Source organism: Chelonia mydas, chromosome 7, assembly GCF_015237465.2.
Source record: "Chelonia mydas isolate rCheMyd1 chromosome 7, rCheMyd1.pri.v2, whole genome shotgun sequence".
Classification (NCBI taxonomy): domain Eukaryota; kingdom Metazoa; phylum Chordata; order Testudines; family Cheloniidae; genus Chelonia; species Chelonia mydas.
This window is the reverse complement of record NC_057853.1, coordinates 114566054-114581806: the sequence shown is the minus strand read 5'-3', so window position 1 is coordinate 114581806 and position 15753 is coordinate 114566054. Positions and strand designations below refer to the sequence as shown.

At 43.8% G+C, this 15753-nt stretch overlaps 1 long non-coding RNA gene across 3 annotated transcripts in view; it reads left to right on the top strand.

Annotated features, from left to right (window-relative positions):
* Positions 1-157: 157 nt before the first annotated feature.
* The window catches only part of LOC119566822, a 37828-nt gene continuing 22232 nt past the window's right edge, over positions 158-15753 (top strand). The window contains exons 1-4 of one of the 3 annotated variants that reach the window (XR_005226228.2): positions 1191-1453; positions 3828-3915; positions 5027-5131; positions 12449-15613. This is a non-coding gene — a long non-coding RNA (uncharacterized LOC119566822). Of the gene's footprint in view, positions 1454-3827; positions 3916-5026; positions 5132-12448; positions 15614-15753 lie in introns of all 3 variants that reach the window. The other 2 variants (XR_006292561.1, XR_005226232.2) reach the window with 2 other exon arrangements.

The following is a 15753-nucleotide window of genomic DNA, read 5'->3' as shown; positions in this document are numbered from 1 at the left end:
GTTTTCCCCGCCACAGGGATGTTACATTTAATTTATATTATGGTCACTATTACCAAGCAGTCCAGCTATACTCACCTCTTGTACCTGATCCTGTGCTCCACTTAGAACTAAATCAAGAATTGCCTCTCCTTTTGTGGGTTCCAGGACTAGCTGCTCCAAGAAGCAGTCATTTAAGGTGTCAAGAAAATTATCTCTGCATCCCTTCCTGAGGTGATATGTACCCAGTCAATATGGGGATAATTGAAATCCCCCATTATCGAGGTTTTTTTAGTAGCAGGAAATTGTCTGATAAATGGCAGAATAGTTGGTGGGGACCGCTAGAGAAAAGACCAAGGAAAATGGAGAACTTTGATCAATAACTAAAAGCTTTTTTCTTGAAATTCCTGTGTTGTACATTAGGCGGCAGTGCTACTGCACAAAACTTCCTTATTTTCCGATGCCTTGAGAGTTTTTCCTGCAAGCTTGTTGTAACACAAAGCAGCCTTTTGTAAGATGTTTGATCTTTGTGTCTACAAATTATTGTGATATATAAAGCTGACGAGTATAAATTCTTGCAGCTGCCCTAGGAAACAGCCGAGACCCAGCAAATCTTTTAAAAGCTGTTATCTCCTTTGCTTAGGTGCAGGTAAACAAGCAGTTTTCTCTGTCCCTCAATGTTAACTACTGAGGCTGGTCAGGAGTTGCTGTGAGAGACAAGATAGGTGAGGTAATATCTCTCTCACATATCCTGTGCCCAACATGGCTACAACACCCCCGCAAGCTAGGAGCTGCTGTGTCGTATGACAGGGGACTGAAATCTCTATGACAATACATCAGCTTAATAGCAAATACTGCCCTAGAGATAACTATATCTGAATAGCCTTAAGCCCCAATCCTGCAACATCTTGCACATGGTAGGACTGCTGTGGCAGCACTGAGCCCCTGTCACTGAAGACGGTGGGTCTCTACATGGACACAGTAGTCTGTTCCCATGCAAGAAGTTGCATGAGTGAGGCCTTTGTGGTCAAAGTGTGATGCAGGGATTTTGGGGCTTTATTAGTGGGGCTTACTCCTTGCCTAGGCTGGCCTGGCTCTGTGGCAGCATATCAGGCTTGAAGACTGTTGATAGATTTGGTTGGCTTGGACCTTCAATTAAATCGTTTTAGATTATCACGGACTTCACTTTCAGATCTTGTAGGTTTTCTTGAGGCTAGATTTTCTTTTTCTCCTGCAGGTGGTGCAGTCTCAGACAAAGTCAAACAGTTGTTTTTATCATTTGTTTATTCATATTATAGGCGGAGCTGGCAGTGCTGCCTACAGTTAAGATTGCCAAGTGTTATCTTGTTTTCACGTTGCTTAAAACTTAGCCAAATTTTAACGGTTTAGACTGATATTTTCCATGCTGAGTGTCTGCCCCAGACTGAATGTTTTTGGAAAGCTTCAGCAAAAATGGTTTGCCATTATCAGGAACAAGGTTAGAGAAAAATATATTTTCCCCACGATAAAATAATTCTTACAACTATTTCACTGGGAAGCTGTCACGCCTCCATGTTTTGGAGCAGGGGCATAACATGTGGTGTGGGGTTGTCCTGCTGTCAAGGATGTGTGTTTTGCTGTTTCTGGGGGGGAAGTGGGAGACACCTTAATTTGGCCAAGTTATAAGCCTTTGAAATATCTCTATTTGCACATGGTCAGTAGAGGTTAGTATAGCTTGGCAGCTAAATTTTCCAAAGATTCCAGCCTGGTCTACACTTATGAAAAATTCATACCCTGTAGCTTTGCTGCGCTAACCCCCCAGTGTAGATGCAGCTACTTCCGCCTTGCTCAGGGAGCTGGTGTCATTATGGCGATGGAAAAAACCCTTCCATTGCTGCAGTTTGCATCTACACTACAGAGTTACGGCAGCATAGCTATGGTGCCGAAATTATGCTGCTGTAGCACCTGTAGTGTAGACATGGCCTCCATCTGCAGTGGGCATACTCCAGCCTAGGGTTGTGGGGGCTGAGCAGGTCTGTCCCGGTAGCCAAGTACCACTGTGGTGTTGGGCAAGGAAACCAAGAGTGATCAGAGTCTGTGCTCTGCACTCTTCCCCTGCTGGTGCTCAGGCCGTGTGGAGAAGGAGGAACAGCCTGCCTAGAATGACAAAAGCTGGATAAGAAGTATAGAAATGCAAGAGATTGGGAGGAAGAGCTGGTAGAGGAGGCTTGGGACAGGAACAGGTTGGAGGGGATTGGGACAGGAGGGCTCATGCTTTGGAGGAAATGGGCAGAAGGGGCTGTGTCCACAGAACACACTCTTCTCTAGAGCCTGGAATGAAAACCAAGTTTTGTGAGTTTCACCATTCCTCTGCTCTCAGCAAATATCTGTGAAACCCTCTTGCGAGTTGTCTTCTTCCCTTCTAGTGCTGGTCCACATACAAAATGACAACTTACCACTGCTATTGGCTACTCTGTTAGCTCAAATAACAGAGGTCTGTGTGGTGAACCTAAAGGTTCAAACCCTGTAGATGCTGATATGGTCCACATGATGGAAGTTGTGTCTTTCAGTTTCAGAAGAACATTAAGGTCAGGGGTGAAAGTAAGGGGGTACGGGCCGGTATGGCGTACTGGTAAAAGGTAGCTGCCAGTACCGGCCCATACCGTGACTTTAACTCCCTGCCACAGCAGCACTTTAACGTTGCTGCCCCTTTTGCGCCCCGACTGGGGGCCCTGCCGGGTCCCTACCAGCAGGGTTGCCAATGGGGGGGCGCAAAAGGGGCAGCGATGACCCAGCAGGGCCGCCGATGGGGGGTGCAAAAAGGGCAGTGCTGTAATATCGCTGCCCCTTTTGCCCCTCCGCTCCCGGCCGCTGACAGGGGGCGGGGGGAAGAAGTAGCTGCCCCAAGGCCACGATTTAAAAGGGCCCGGGGCTCCAGCTGCTGCTACTGTGGCTGCGCCTGCCAGAGTCCCTGGCACTTTAAATGGCTGCTGGAGCCCTGGCTAGGAAGCAAAGATGGACTGGCTGGGGGATGCTGACCCCCAGCCCAACCCCTTCTGCCCGAGGCTACGCCCCTTCCGCGGGGGCCAGAGCACCCCTTACCGGTAAGATCTGCATTTTACTTTCACTCCTGATTAAGGTTGCCAAGTCAAGCACTCAAATTAGGAAATAGCAGCTAGAATAGCTTTAATAGCAGCTAGAATTAAGGTTGCCAGGACAGTGAATGCACATGACAGAGTCTTTAATAACATGATCACTTAACTTTTTTTTCACGGGACTCCTACCTCATTCAGTGCAAAGAATGACTGAGGTTTATCTGGTGAAAGGCTGTGGTCTGTGGGGCTCTTGCTCCATTTATTGCAGAAGTTGAAAGGTGTGGATTGAATGAGGCAGAGAGAGGTCTCGTGGTTAAAGCAGTTGAATATTGCCCCGAGGAATTAGATTCTATCTCTGCCACTCTCACAGTTGCTATGTTATGCTAGGTGAGTCGCTTCCATCACTGGCTGTGTTCTTGATTTTCTGGGTGCCCAATTTGAGATTATGGCATCTGATTTGCAGATGTGCAGAGTACTTACGCCTGCACTTGAAGACAACGGGAGTTGTACTTTAAAAATATGGAGTGCTGTATACTACTAAGTACTCTGGAAAATTGGCCTTAAATGGTCTCAAAATGGGCACCCAAAATTAGTGGAAACTTTTTGCTTTAATCTCTCTGTGCCCTAATTTCCCATTTGTAAAATGGGGATAATCCCCCACCAGCTCAGAGAGGACTTGTGAAAATAAATGAAAGTTTGTGAAGCACTTGGATACTAAAGCGATGAGTGCCATAGAAAAGCCCAGAAGGCAACTATTAAATTCTGTTTTCATTGCAGGGTTTGAATAGTGCACTGCAACCGAGGTGGGGGGATGTCACACATTGAACAATGAGGATAAAGCAAAATATTGAATAGCTGCTCAATAGTGAGTATCGTCCATACTGTGCACTGAAGGAGGCCTGGGTCCTATGGAAAAAATCATATGTGATCATTGTAATTAAAGACTGTAATATAATGCATTGGTGCAAGGGGGCTGAATTAAGGTTGCTTAGGCAACCCTTATTTCTGGCATTTCCAAACTCTTGAGTGATTGACTATGGAACTTTAACAGTCTTTTAATATAGTTTTTTATATTTAATATAAAATCACATTTTTTGGGGTGTCCTGGTGAGTCATGCTGACACCAAATCTGTAGGCTGGGTGTCTAACACCCGAGCAAGATCCAAAGGCTAATTAAGTGTGGCTTTGTTTTGCACAGTTTTCCTTTCATCCTGTATAGAAATTACACAACAGAATTACTTTAATGCTGTATTATGAATATTGTGGGTTTTGTTTATTAGTTAACTAATCACAATTAAATTAGCTTTTAAGAGTTGAGTCAGTTGTTGACTGCAGAATCTACATATGATAGTAATACTTTCTTTGCAAACATGTATGTAAGAAGTGCATGCACAGCCTACACAAATACCCACAACATGAGTATACCTGTGTCAAACCTTTAGATCCTTTATTTCTCAGAGCAGCTTTGGCACAGAATTTCTCTGAAATGAGAGAATTCCTATAGTGTGTAAGAAGTGGGGAGATACAGCAACCACCCATCCTGTTACATGAATAAACCTGTTAAATCATCTCCCCTGGATCATATTAGTCACCACTGTTTGTGGGGTGAGACTGGCTTCATGTGGTTTAGCATCCTGATGCTGGTAACCGGCATACTATCTCTTATTTTTTTTCAGCTGATGATCTCTTAAGGAAACAGTCTAAAGAAGGGACTCCAGTATTTTTTGTACAAACAAAATAGATTTCTCATACAGCGATACATTCTTAAATGCCTTTGCAGGTGTTTCCAAATGAAGATGTTTTAGTGGCTTTACAGCTGCTGATGTCAATGGAGATGTTTACATAGAGGGCATTTAGAATTTTTTGCCATGTCTCCTTATATTTCAGGTCAGATGGAAGAAAAAAATTACATGCAGCTACAGGAACATGTTGATATGCCTTTAAATGTTGTTTTTTTGTTTTTTTGTTTTTCAAAGTGGGAGCAAGAGGTACTGCAGTATCTACCTTACTAGGATGGGAGAGAAAAAGATGGATAGCTATGTGGCTACTAAGGGTTTCCTGAGATCTTGAGAAGAATTAAGGTATGTCTACACAGCCAGTGGCAGGGAGCCTCCAAACCTGGGTCAACAGACTTAGGTTTGCTAGACTCATGCTAAAAATAGCATCTTCTTCCCAGACTTGAGAGCCCGAGCCACAACATCGACACAGTTATTTTTAGCGTGGTAGCGCAAGCGAGAGTCTGTCAACCTGGGCTCCAATGCTTGTTGCCACAGGCTGTAGACCTATACCGTGGTGCTTAGCTACAGCGATTCTTGCTTGCACAAGGTGGGATCACCATGTGCACTATAGAATATTTTTGCTTATGGCTAAGAACTCTGAACGTCTTTCAGAGCATTCAGTGGTGATCTGCTCGTAGTCTCTAAGTGCATGTCTGTGTCCACATCTGGAAGCGAGTCTTCCAGCCCAGATCCACAGATTTGTGCTGGCAAGGCTTGTGCTCTAGATATAGCTGTGTAGGTGTTATGGCTCAGACAGGAGCTCGGGCTCCTAAGCCTGGGGGAAGTTGAGTGGGCTTGAGTGCCAGAGCTCCAGCCGGAGCCGCAGTGTCAAAGCTGCATCTTCACAACTGTTTTTGGAGCACCGGCACAAGCCCTGCAAGCACCGATCTGTGGACCTGGGCTGGGAGACTTGCTCCCTGATGCAGTGTAGGCATGCCCTAAGGCATATTGCAGATGATCAACTTCCTCTGCTTTGAGGGATGATTGATAGGCTGTGCTACTGTACTCCACCCTGTATTGGAATTTTGAGAACCTTGATGCTAAAATCTCAACCCCATCCTTTGCATTATTGTGAGCAGGTCTCAGTTCTTCATTAGATCTTGGGCCTGAGCTGCAAAGTTTGGCTCCAGTTCCAAACTTTCCCCCAAAGTTTTAGAGATCTGATAGGAGTCCGTTTTGCTTTGTCCAATTAGAGGTAGGATAGGGCAGCAGTGATGCGGTCAGAATTAGATCCAGACTTCTCAAGTTTGGGTATGGCTGGATGTGGGACCATTTCTACTACTGGTCTCCTCCTGTGCAAGAGGAGGGAGAGGAAGTTGTTGATAACATTGAACCCTTGGCTGCTATGTACAGGCCAGAGCTCAACGTAAAAACCACCCATTTTTGAAAATGAAATTGTGGCATTCCACCAATAAATGGTGTAAATGACCTTTAGAATAGCTCATATTAAAGCTAATATGTCACGTTAAGTTCTATTGATTTGATTTACCAAGAAAAATGAAATAGAAAGGCTCAGTTGACAAGGTAGAGCTTACTTGTGTTCAGTAGTAAGTCGAGTGCTGGCCCTGACCCTCAGTAGGTTACCAGTGAACAGCCTCAGCCTCTCAACTGTTGTCCCTCCCTCTACCATTGCCTACACGTCAGCGACTGCCCCAAACCCCCCTCCTAAAAGGAGTTAAAATTCTATTTGCGGTGACCTATTGAACTGCTGCGGTCTTCAAATCTTTTTGGATGAGGCAGAAGGGCATACAGTGTAATACTGGTTATACAGACACAGTCTGCTTCTGTGCAGGCTTCTAGTTTTGTACTAGGCCAGTAACATGCTATACCGATAAAGGACAAGGCTGAGCAGCAGTGTATCTGCTTGGTTACTCTTGCTGCCTATTGTACACAATATAACGTGATCTATTGCTTTTAATTATATAATGTGCCAGATCATGTTGTGAAGGGCACATAATGAATTGCTGTATAAATAGTGATGATGGCTAAATAATGAGATATGGCACAGCTGAAAGTTAGGCCTCCCAGATGTTAAGGATTTTTCTTTCGGCGTCATCCCTTGTATCCCCTGGGGATTTGTGTGTTGTGCAAATCTACAGGCTGCAAGAAACGTTTTGTGGGGTGTTCAGGCTGTGGGATTTGTTTAGAGACTATCGTGCAGATGTCTCATGTATTTGAAACTCTGATACCCATTAAACTACTCTGAAATGTGGGATGGCCACATACCAGAAGCTGGTGTGTTAACTAGCCCACTGTTGCCTCAGGTATTAATTTTGTATGTCTAGATATGACTAATAAGGGAGTTGCTTCCTGTAGTGGTAGCAGATGACCAATTTGTACTGTGAGGAGGAACAAAGCGAGAGGAGGTTGTGTTACCCAGAAAGCAAGTGCAATCCCCAGAGTGAGTCATGAAACTTATACATTAAGCCACAAGGTGCTAAACTGGTAGCAAAATTCAAATATAGCCATGCCAGCTTTATTTCTTCTGCCCTTTGTTAGAGATGGTTCCAGGCAGCAAAGTTTTGTTGTGGGTTTCCAACACTTACAAAGGTAAGGGGGTGTTTGGAATTAGCATCTGAAGTATGAAAACCTAAGGGAACTGAGGAAAGTGACTGCCTTGTGCAAATCATAAAGGATATCAGGCAGAAGGGAGTTTGCGTTTTCCCCAGCTCAGTTTTCATAATGTTATTTTTTTATTTCTATAGGTGCCCTGTGGATCACAGTGGTGCTTTGGACTGGGCGATCCACATATTAAAATATCAGCATTCCAGGAGTGGAGAGGGGAGGTCCATCAGGAGAAGGGCATGAAAAAAATCTGAATTATGAATAAAATTAGTGATACCTAATGCTGGTGAAAGGCATCTGACAGACCTCCTTCCCCTGCTAAATGGACTTTAATCTATGCTACCACTGTGGCTTTAAAAAGCCATATGGGTGCTATTTTAATCATTTTCTCGGTTTTCAGCCTCTGTTTGTCCCTCCCCTGCTGACAATTCCCTTACAAACAGATGGTGTCTCTTCTCAAATCATTAAACCTTCTTCAAAATGCTTAACCTGGGTAAAATATAAAACCAGGGATTGGGACTCCAGTTCCAATAAAATATAAATGAGCTTCCAAATCCAGATGAGATTTAAGATGAGGTTCAGATTCAAGGCCAAATTAAGGGTTGGGATCCTATTAACAGGCATAAACCTAGTGAGCCATTGTTATGAAATGATAGGTTTCAGAGTAGCAGCCATGTTAGTCTGTATTCGCAAAAAGAAAGGGAGTACTTGTGGCACCTTAGAGACTAACAAATTTAGTTGAGCATAAGCTTTCGTGAGCTACAGCTCACTTCATCGGATGCATGAAATGCTGGCCTCAAATGGCTGAAATCTCATTAGATCAGCTGTTTTTAAATGAGAATTTTTGACATGTTGGAATTAAATCTCTCAGACTTCAGCAGCATCAGAAAAGGGTAGATCTGAACCAGGGAACCAGAACTGTATTGAGTGGGTTTAGATCTGAGTATTAACATGTGACAGCTGTGTCTGGCTGTCTGAATATCTGCTGTATGAACATTGGTGATTTTAATAATTAGTGATCTGTAGCTTTTCTTCAGAAGAGATGTATATCTAGTAACACCTTTACACGTCCCTATCTGCATTAACATGGTAATGAAGCGAGTTCAAAAAGTATTGAAGACAATCAGTGTGCTTAATGAGATTATATGCAAACCTCCTAAAACAACTTGCCTAAGTAATCACTGAAAGGGAGGAGGAAAACCTTTTTATTAATTGCAAAGCAGTATCTATCTTAACACTGAAATAGGTACAGAGGAGAGATTTAACATAAGCCAGTAAAAGGCAGGAAATTAGCTTTTGTTTCTATGCAACTCCCCTGCACCCCTAACCCCCAATGTAATCAAGTTGAGTTGCGTGGGAGAAGGAAGGAAGAAGTGAATTGTATTATATATTGACTCAAATATGCACACCACAATGATGTATTGAGCTGAGTAAACACCTCACATCCACTTTATAAGAATCAGAACTGTAGTCTGGGGCTCTCTGCTATGCCCTTAGTACATAAATATGCCCCAGTGTAACCACATCAGGGCAGTTCAAACGACTGCAAACATCTAGTGAAGATGTGCTACACCAGTAGAGTTCTGGTTTTGACTTTCCACGCCATCTTTGCATAAAGCTCAATTGCTTCCGATTTGGGGTGATCTGATGCCTTAATAAGGACTGTAAGTGGGGCCTTTGCGACTCCCATATTTTGCTGCTGTGGCCAGTTAGAGGTAGACTACATACTTGCAGGCTGCACCCATGGGCAAGGGCTGCCTGGTTCCCTCATGGACTTGCACAATGCTTCCCTTAGTTATTGAATGGTTAAAATGCTTAATTGACATGCTTGACTTAATTAGATTCTTAAGACAACACTTAATGAAGGGAAGGGGATTGTGATGGACGAGGTTGTATAATGAAGCATAATGACCAATTCTCTAAGAATATGGAGGAGCTGAGAGTCACAGGAAAGGCTTACTAAGGTTACATGATTCTTCGAGAATTGGATTGAGCCTGTTATGGGGGCTCATACTTTTTTCTTGTTCTGTACTTTGCCATTAAGGTAGGCATGTATTTGAGACTACCTTAATTGTGTCCTAGTCCTCTTGGTTGAGGAAGATCACTGGTATACATCTTGGAGAGAAACTGAGCTCTGAACTTAAGGGAAGAAGGATTAGAATCCATGGATAACATAAGAGCATGGGCAACAATGGTTGGGATTTCCATCCCTAAACAGTGTCATGGGGCTGAGTTGGTGCAATACAGACCGGGAAAGAGCTAAATGACCTAAGGATTCAAGGTTCTGGTGCAGAATCCAGACAGTTTTGTACCATCTTTAATAAAGTAATATTTGATAGTGCACTTTCATCCAACATCGAGCCTTTGAGACTCAGTGACAGTCAGCTAGCTTGTGCATGCCAGTGCCTCAAAGAAGAGTTCTTTGTGTGGCAAAACCAGTCCAGCTGGAACCAGCCAGTGCTGAAAACCTCACAGGAGAGCCTGATTTTTCAAGATCACAGTCCGGCTTCCACACTGAAGAGTTTTAAGCCACGAATCCAAATTTTGGGAGGCCTATCCCGGGGAAAGCATGGGACTGGGGTTCATGGGGTTCAAAATGATCTGGACAAACTGGAGAAATGGTCTGAAGTAAATAGGATGAAATTCAATATGGACAAATGCAAAGTACTCCACTTAGAAAGGAACAATCAACTGCACACATACAAAATGGGAAATGACTGCCTAGGAAGGAGTACTGCAGAAAGGGATCTGGGGGTCATAGAGCATCAAAAACTAAATATGAGTCAACACTGTAACACTGTTGCAAAAAAAGCAAACATCATTCTGGGATGTATTAGCAGGGGTATTATAAGCAAGACATGAGAAGTAATTCTTCCGTTCTACTCCAGGCTGATTAGGCCTCAACTGGAGTATTGTGTCCAGTTCTGGGCTCCACATTTCCGGAAAGATTTGGACAAATTGGAGAAAGTCCAGAGAAGAGCAACAAAAATGATTAAAGGTCTAGAACACATGACCTATGAGGGAAGATTTGGTTTGTTTAGTCTGGAGAAGAGATGACTGAGAAGGGACATATTAACAGTTTTCAAGTACATTAAAGGTTGTTACAAGGAGGAGGGAGAAATGGGCTTAAATTGCAGCAAGGGTGGTTTAGGTTGGACATTAGGAAAAACTTCCTAACTGTCAGGGTGGTTAAGCACTGGAATAAATTGCCTAGGGAGGTTGTGGAATCTCCATCATTGGGGATTTTTAAGAGCAGGTTGGACAAACACCTGTCAGGGATGGTCTAAATTCTAGATCAGTGGTTCCCAAACTGGGGGTGCCACTTGTTCAGGGAAAGCCCCTGGTGGGTTGGGCTGGTTTGTTTACCATCTATGTCCGCAGGTTCAGCCGATCGCAGCTCCCAGTGGCTGCGGTTTGCATATCCAGGCCAATGGGGGCTGCAGGAAGCGGCACGGGCCGAGGGATGTGCTGGCCGCCCTTCCCACAGCCCCCATTGGCCAAGAATGGTGAACCGCGGCCAGTGGGAGCCGCAGTCGGCCGAACCTGCGGACGCGTCAGTTAAGCAAACTGGCCCGGCCCGCCAGAGGCTTTCCCTGAACAAGCAGTGCCCCTAGTTTGGGAACCACTGTTCTAGATAATACTTAGTCCTGGCTTAAGTGCAGGGGACTGGACTAGATGACCTCTCAATGTCCCTTCCAGTTCTATTCTTGGCTCTGTCAGTGATTTGCTATGTGATGTTGCACAAATCACTTAGCTTCTCTGTACCTCAGTTTCCCTATCTATAAAATGCGGATATTTACCTATTCACAGGGTAAGGCTTCATTCATGAAAGTTCATAACGTTCATGAACTTGTCATCCAGAAAATGTTATTGAATGAAAAAGTATGGTTGTTTATCCACTTCTAACTGAAATGTGTGTGGTTGTCCCATTGCTGCTTAAAACAGTGTCAAACCAGCACCAGGCACACTGTGCTCTTTTGTGGCATATGTAACATATGCCAAGAATCAAGCTGTGATCCCTGTCGTTTTCTGTAATGTGGCCAGCAGATGTTTCTCTTCATGTACACTATCACAGTCTGATCATTGTCTAAATGCTGCAGGTGAAATGTATGTGACTGAAATTCTGAGGTGAGCCATGCGGTGTGACACTTCTTCTTAGCGTATGCACAACATGCCCCAGGTGGCACGTGACCAGGATTTATCACCGAATTTGGTCCACAGGTTGGATCATTAGCTTCCCCGCTACGGGCTGGGTACTGATGGGGAGTGCAACGTGAACGCTGATCCATGTCCCCCTGTGTGACACTGAAGAAATAACAAACTCAGAAGGCTTTGTTGTACATGATTTCAGATAATTTTAATGACCAAAAAGAATTAGGATAGAGCAGGTAAGCCTGTCAGTGTGAATGAAACTATGGGATGCGTATCCCACAGCCATGGCTAATTTAGTACACTGTGACTCAGCCAGTGATGCATTATCAAGAATCTCTGAGACCTTCTGGACTCCTAGTTAACAAAACAATAAATAAAAACATTCTATGTGACTAATTGAATCCTTGAATCTAATTTTATTGCCCCCAAACTACCATATGAATAAAACTGTGCGAAACAGCGGGTCTGATCCACAGAGGCTTCTGTGAATGCTTTCTTGGGTTTAAATTCCTATGGGCTTGTGCCTCTTGAGTACTCATCTGAGTTGTGTTCAAATCCAAAGCAAAACTAACATGTTTCACTTGGTTTAATCACAAACCATATGTTCGGCTCAGGTTAGCTAAAAAGGGGAGCAAATCAGGGATCTTTGATGAATCTGGGCTGAACTTCAAGTTTGTACTAAGACGAATAGGGAAATGTTCCATGGTTTGGGAGCTTGAAGCAAAAGTTTTGCAAAATTCTAGACTTAAATCCACATTTGGCTTTGTATTTTTTTTTTATTTTTATTTTTTTAAATCATGGGCCTTAGCCATTTGGTTAAGGGCCCTTCTGTATTTTTTTTGAACTGCATTTTTTTTCAACAAAGTATTTATTCTGTTTGTTTTTTAATCACCTCAACTGCAGGACAGAAACGACATGTTGACAAAGTCTAACCAAAACACAGTCGTGGAAGGGTGGTCAGCAACCAAGGCACTGGACTGGGTCTCTGGAAATCTGAATTCCTCTGTTGGCCCTGCCTCTGATTTTTAAGTTAAAAGAACTGTCTCTTGCTTTTTGTGCTCTCCCTGCCCATCCCCAAAACGTATACAACATTTAGCGTTGCCCAGGCTCCCGAATAGATAGAGCAAGGTGACCCTTGCCCCTGCTGCAGGAGCTCTCACTGACTGCCTTACAGTGCGGAGTTTCACCCCAAAGCCAAAAATTCTAATTATGTCCCCCCTCCCCCACAACCCTACATCTGCTTATCCCCTAGCCCAGCAATTATTTATGCACCCCCACGTCTTTCTGGTCCCTCAGCCCAACCTGTCTCCTGCAGCTGCAGGGGTTCTTCACCTCCCTCCTCCAGGTCTGGGGGGGGGGGGGGTGCTGGGTCTTCCCTCTTCCCAGAACTGGGGAGGGGGAAGCTCCAAGGATTCATCACATCCCCTCCCTTTCCCGTGCCTAGTGTTGCAGGGATGGAGGAGCAGATTGACCCATGGTTCACAGAAAGGATGGAGGAAGTGGCTGGACCCATTCTGCTCCCCTTTCTCCTCTTGTGAGGGTGGTGTGTCAGCTGCTCCTTCTCTACCCTTCCCTCTCCAAAACCTCCTCTCAGCTCCCGAGGGGTGGGGGAGAGTTTGCCTGCCTTCAGCGTCCTTGACTAGCTGCTCTTCCCCAAAAGAGGGGACTTTTCTCCTGCGCAGGATTAGAAATTTCAACGGCTGTAACTTCTCATCAGTGTGAGATAGGATTTTGTTCCCTTTTGGAGCCAGTTACTGGGCTTGAAATTGCATGCGTCAGCAACTCTGTGCCTCTGTTTGGTAGGGTTAATCCTTCCTCCCACCCTTTGTCTCTCTTGTCTATACAGGTTGTAAAATCTTCAGGGCAGTGATGGTCTTTTACTTTGTGTTTGTACATCGCCTAACACAATGGGGATCTGATAGCAGTTGGGGCTCATTGTCCGTCAGATTGTTCCATAACATTCTCCTCTGCCACGATGCCTACAATAAACTTGACAAGGGTTAGGCACCTGCTGTGCTGAGACCACTGCCTATCATCAGGCTGACCAGCATGGTCTCATTGCTTTGTTTGCTTCTTCCTGCCTCTCTCTAACCATCTGTTCTCTTGTAAGTTCTTTGGGGCAGGGACTGTCTTGTTGTGTGTTTTGTACTGTGCCTAGCATCATGAGGTTCTGGTCCATATGCTATGGTAATATAAATAATAAAACATGCCAGATTTTAAACTTTCAGCCGCCTCTGAGAAAACTGATCTCCTGGCCAAATTTGAACTCTTGAATTTCAAAATTTGACACTACTGACATCTTGAGAATTTTGTTTGGAAACAGAATCACGTCTTGAATTCTGAGTTGTTAAACTTATCAGGTGTTTTTTTGCCAGAAACTGGGAATGGGCAACGGGATGGATCACTTGATTATCTGTTCTGTTCATTCCCTCTGGAGCACCTGCCACTGGCCACTGTCAGAATACAGGATACTGGGCTACATGGACCTTTGGTCTGACCAAGTATGGCTGTTCTTCTGTCTTTGCACATGTGTAATAAAATGCAAACTGATATTACTTTTGAGGCTTTTAAGTTGGCTGTAGAGCTCGTCAAAATGTTTTCACTGAAACATTTTTAGGGGGGAAATGGCTTTTCAATCAAAACAGTTCTTACAGAGAATGTTCATTTTGCTTGAACTTTGTGGTTCTGATGGAAAACTAGAAATAAGGTGGGGGGAAATAGCTTTTTGGGTTTTTTATTGAATCATTTGAGAAATTTTGGGGGAAAAAAACAAAAAAAATTCAAAATTTCCCATGAAAAATTATTAGCATTTTTCAACCAGCTGTACTGGGCTGTGATCACTTTGTGCAGGTCCACCACCTATTAACACATTTCCTTGGTAGACATAATTCTTGAATTTAAAAATACATATATAGGGTTTTCGTAAATCAAGGGTTGTCAGTTGACATTGTAGCTTAGTTTTTATCTTCTGAATCCCCTTTATAAAGAGGGATGACATGAATGACTGTTCTCTGCTAGTTTCACCTAAAAGTACCTGTTTCCTTGTTTGTTGACATGAATTAAATGTCCCTTTCACTCACTGTTTTGAGTCCATGCCAAGCACTAGTGTTGCCCATAGGTTGAGTTTGCTCATTGATCACTGCTTCATATACAGCATTCTGCAGGTTCTGTATTTATCTCCCCTAGTTCTTTCCTACAAAAGGACATATGGGTGGAAATAGAACTTTTGCATTGGCATGAGTCCTGCTCAGGAGTTGAAGTGCAAGTTTTACTCTGAGGGGTCTTCTGTGGTACATGTCAAAGAAGTAAATGGGTCTCAGTCTGCATCACAAGAAACCCATTGTCGTAAGAGACTGTCTTATTGGCAATCTCAGTAGAGAGGCCAAGGAATTGTCATGTAGACTGAATAACTCATACTATGTGCCGCGGTATTCCTTATGAACATTCTTGGTGTATCTGATCATGTCTCCTTCTAGTGGCTGGCCCCAGAAATTAATAACCTGCTACTTCAGCAAAACTACTGACATTCTCCTTTCGTTGAAATGGTATAGTTTTGTGCTTTTGATGTGCTGATGATCCCATTCCTGAATAAATTCCATTGCCGAACATTCTGTCTACATGTCTGTGGTTATGGTTTGTGGGATAGGGATATACTAGAAACCCCAAAATATAGCTGCAAATCCATTTGTAAGGAAGCTAAAACACCTTGCTGTTAAAGCTGACAAACTTTCATTGAATTCCACACTCATGAAAGCCAATGAAATATGACTGCTGCTATTCAAACATTTCAGACCTCAAAAGGCTCTTGTGATGTTTCATTTGAGATAGGATCCCAACTAGATGGATTACAGAAGAATGGTGCCATTTCAATACCATTTAATATTGCCCAGAGCCTGAGAGAGAGAGAGAGAGACACGCGCACACACACACACACACAAATCCCCCCAGAACACCAGCTGTTACTTGAATTGCTTGGATTCACAACTCTTCATTTTTCAGGTACACTTCAGTGCCACCAGACTAACCAGCAAGACTTGGCACATCATGGAATTCTAAGGGGTAGTTAAGGTAGGGGCTAGCCACAAATTAACAGCTTTGCTGCCCAGCTGGAAGTGGGGAACAATGCATGTCTTGCTTGTTTGCTGCTCTGTCCCTGAATATTGTTTCATGTGAGAGTGGCATCCACCAAATACTGAGGCAGCATTTTG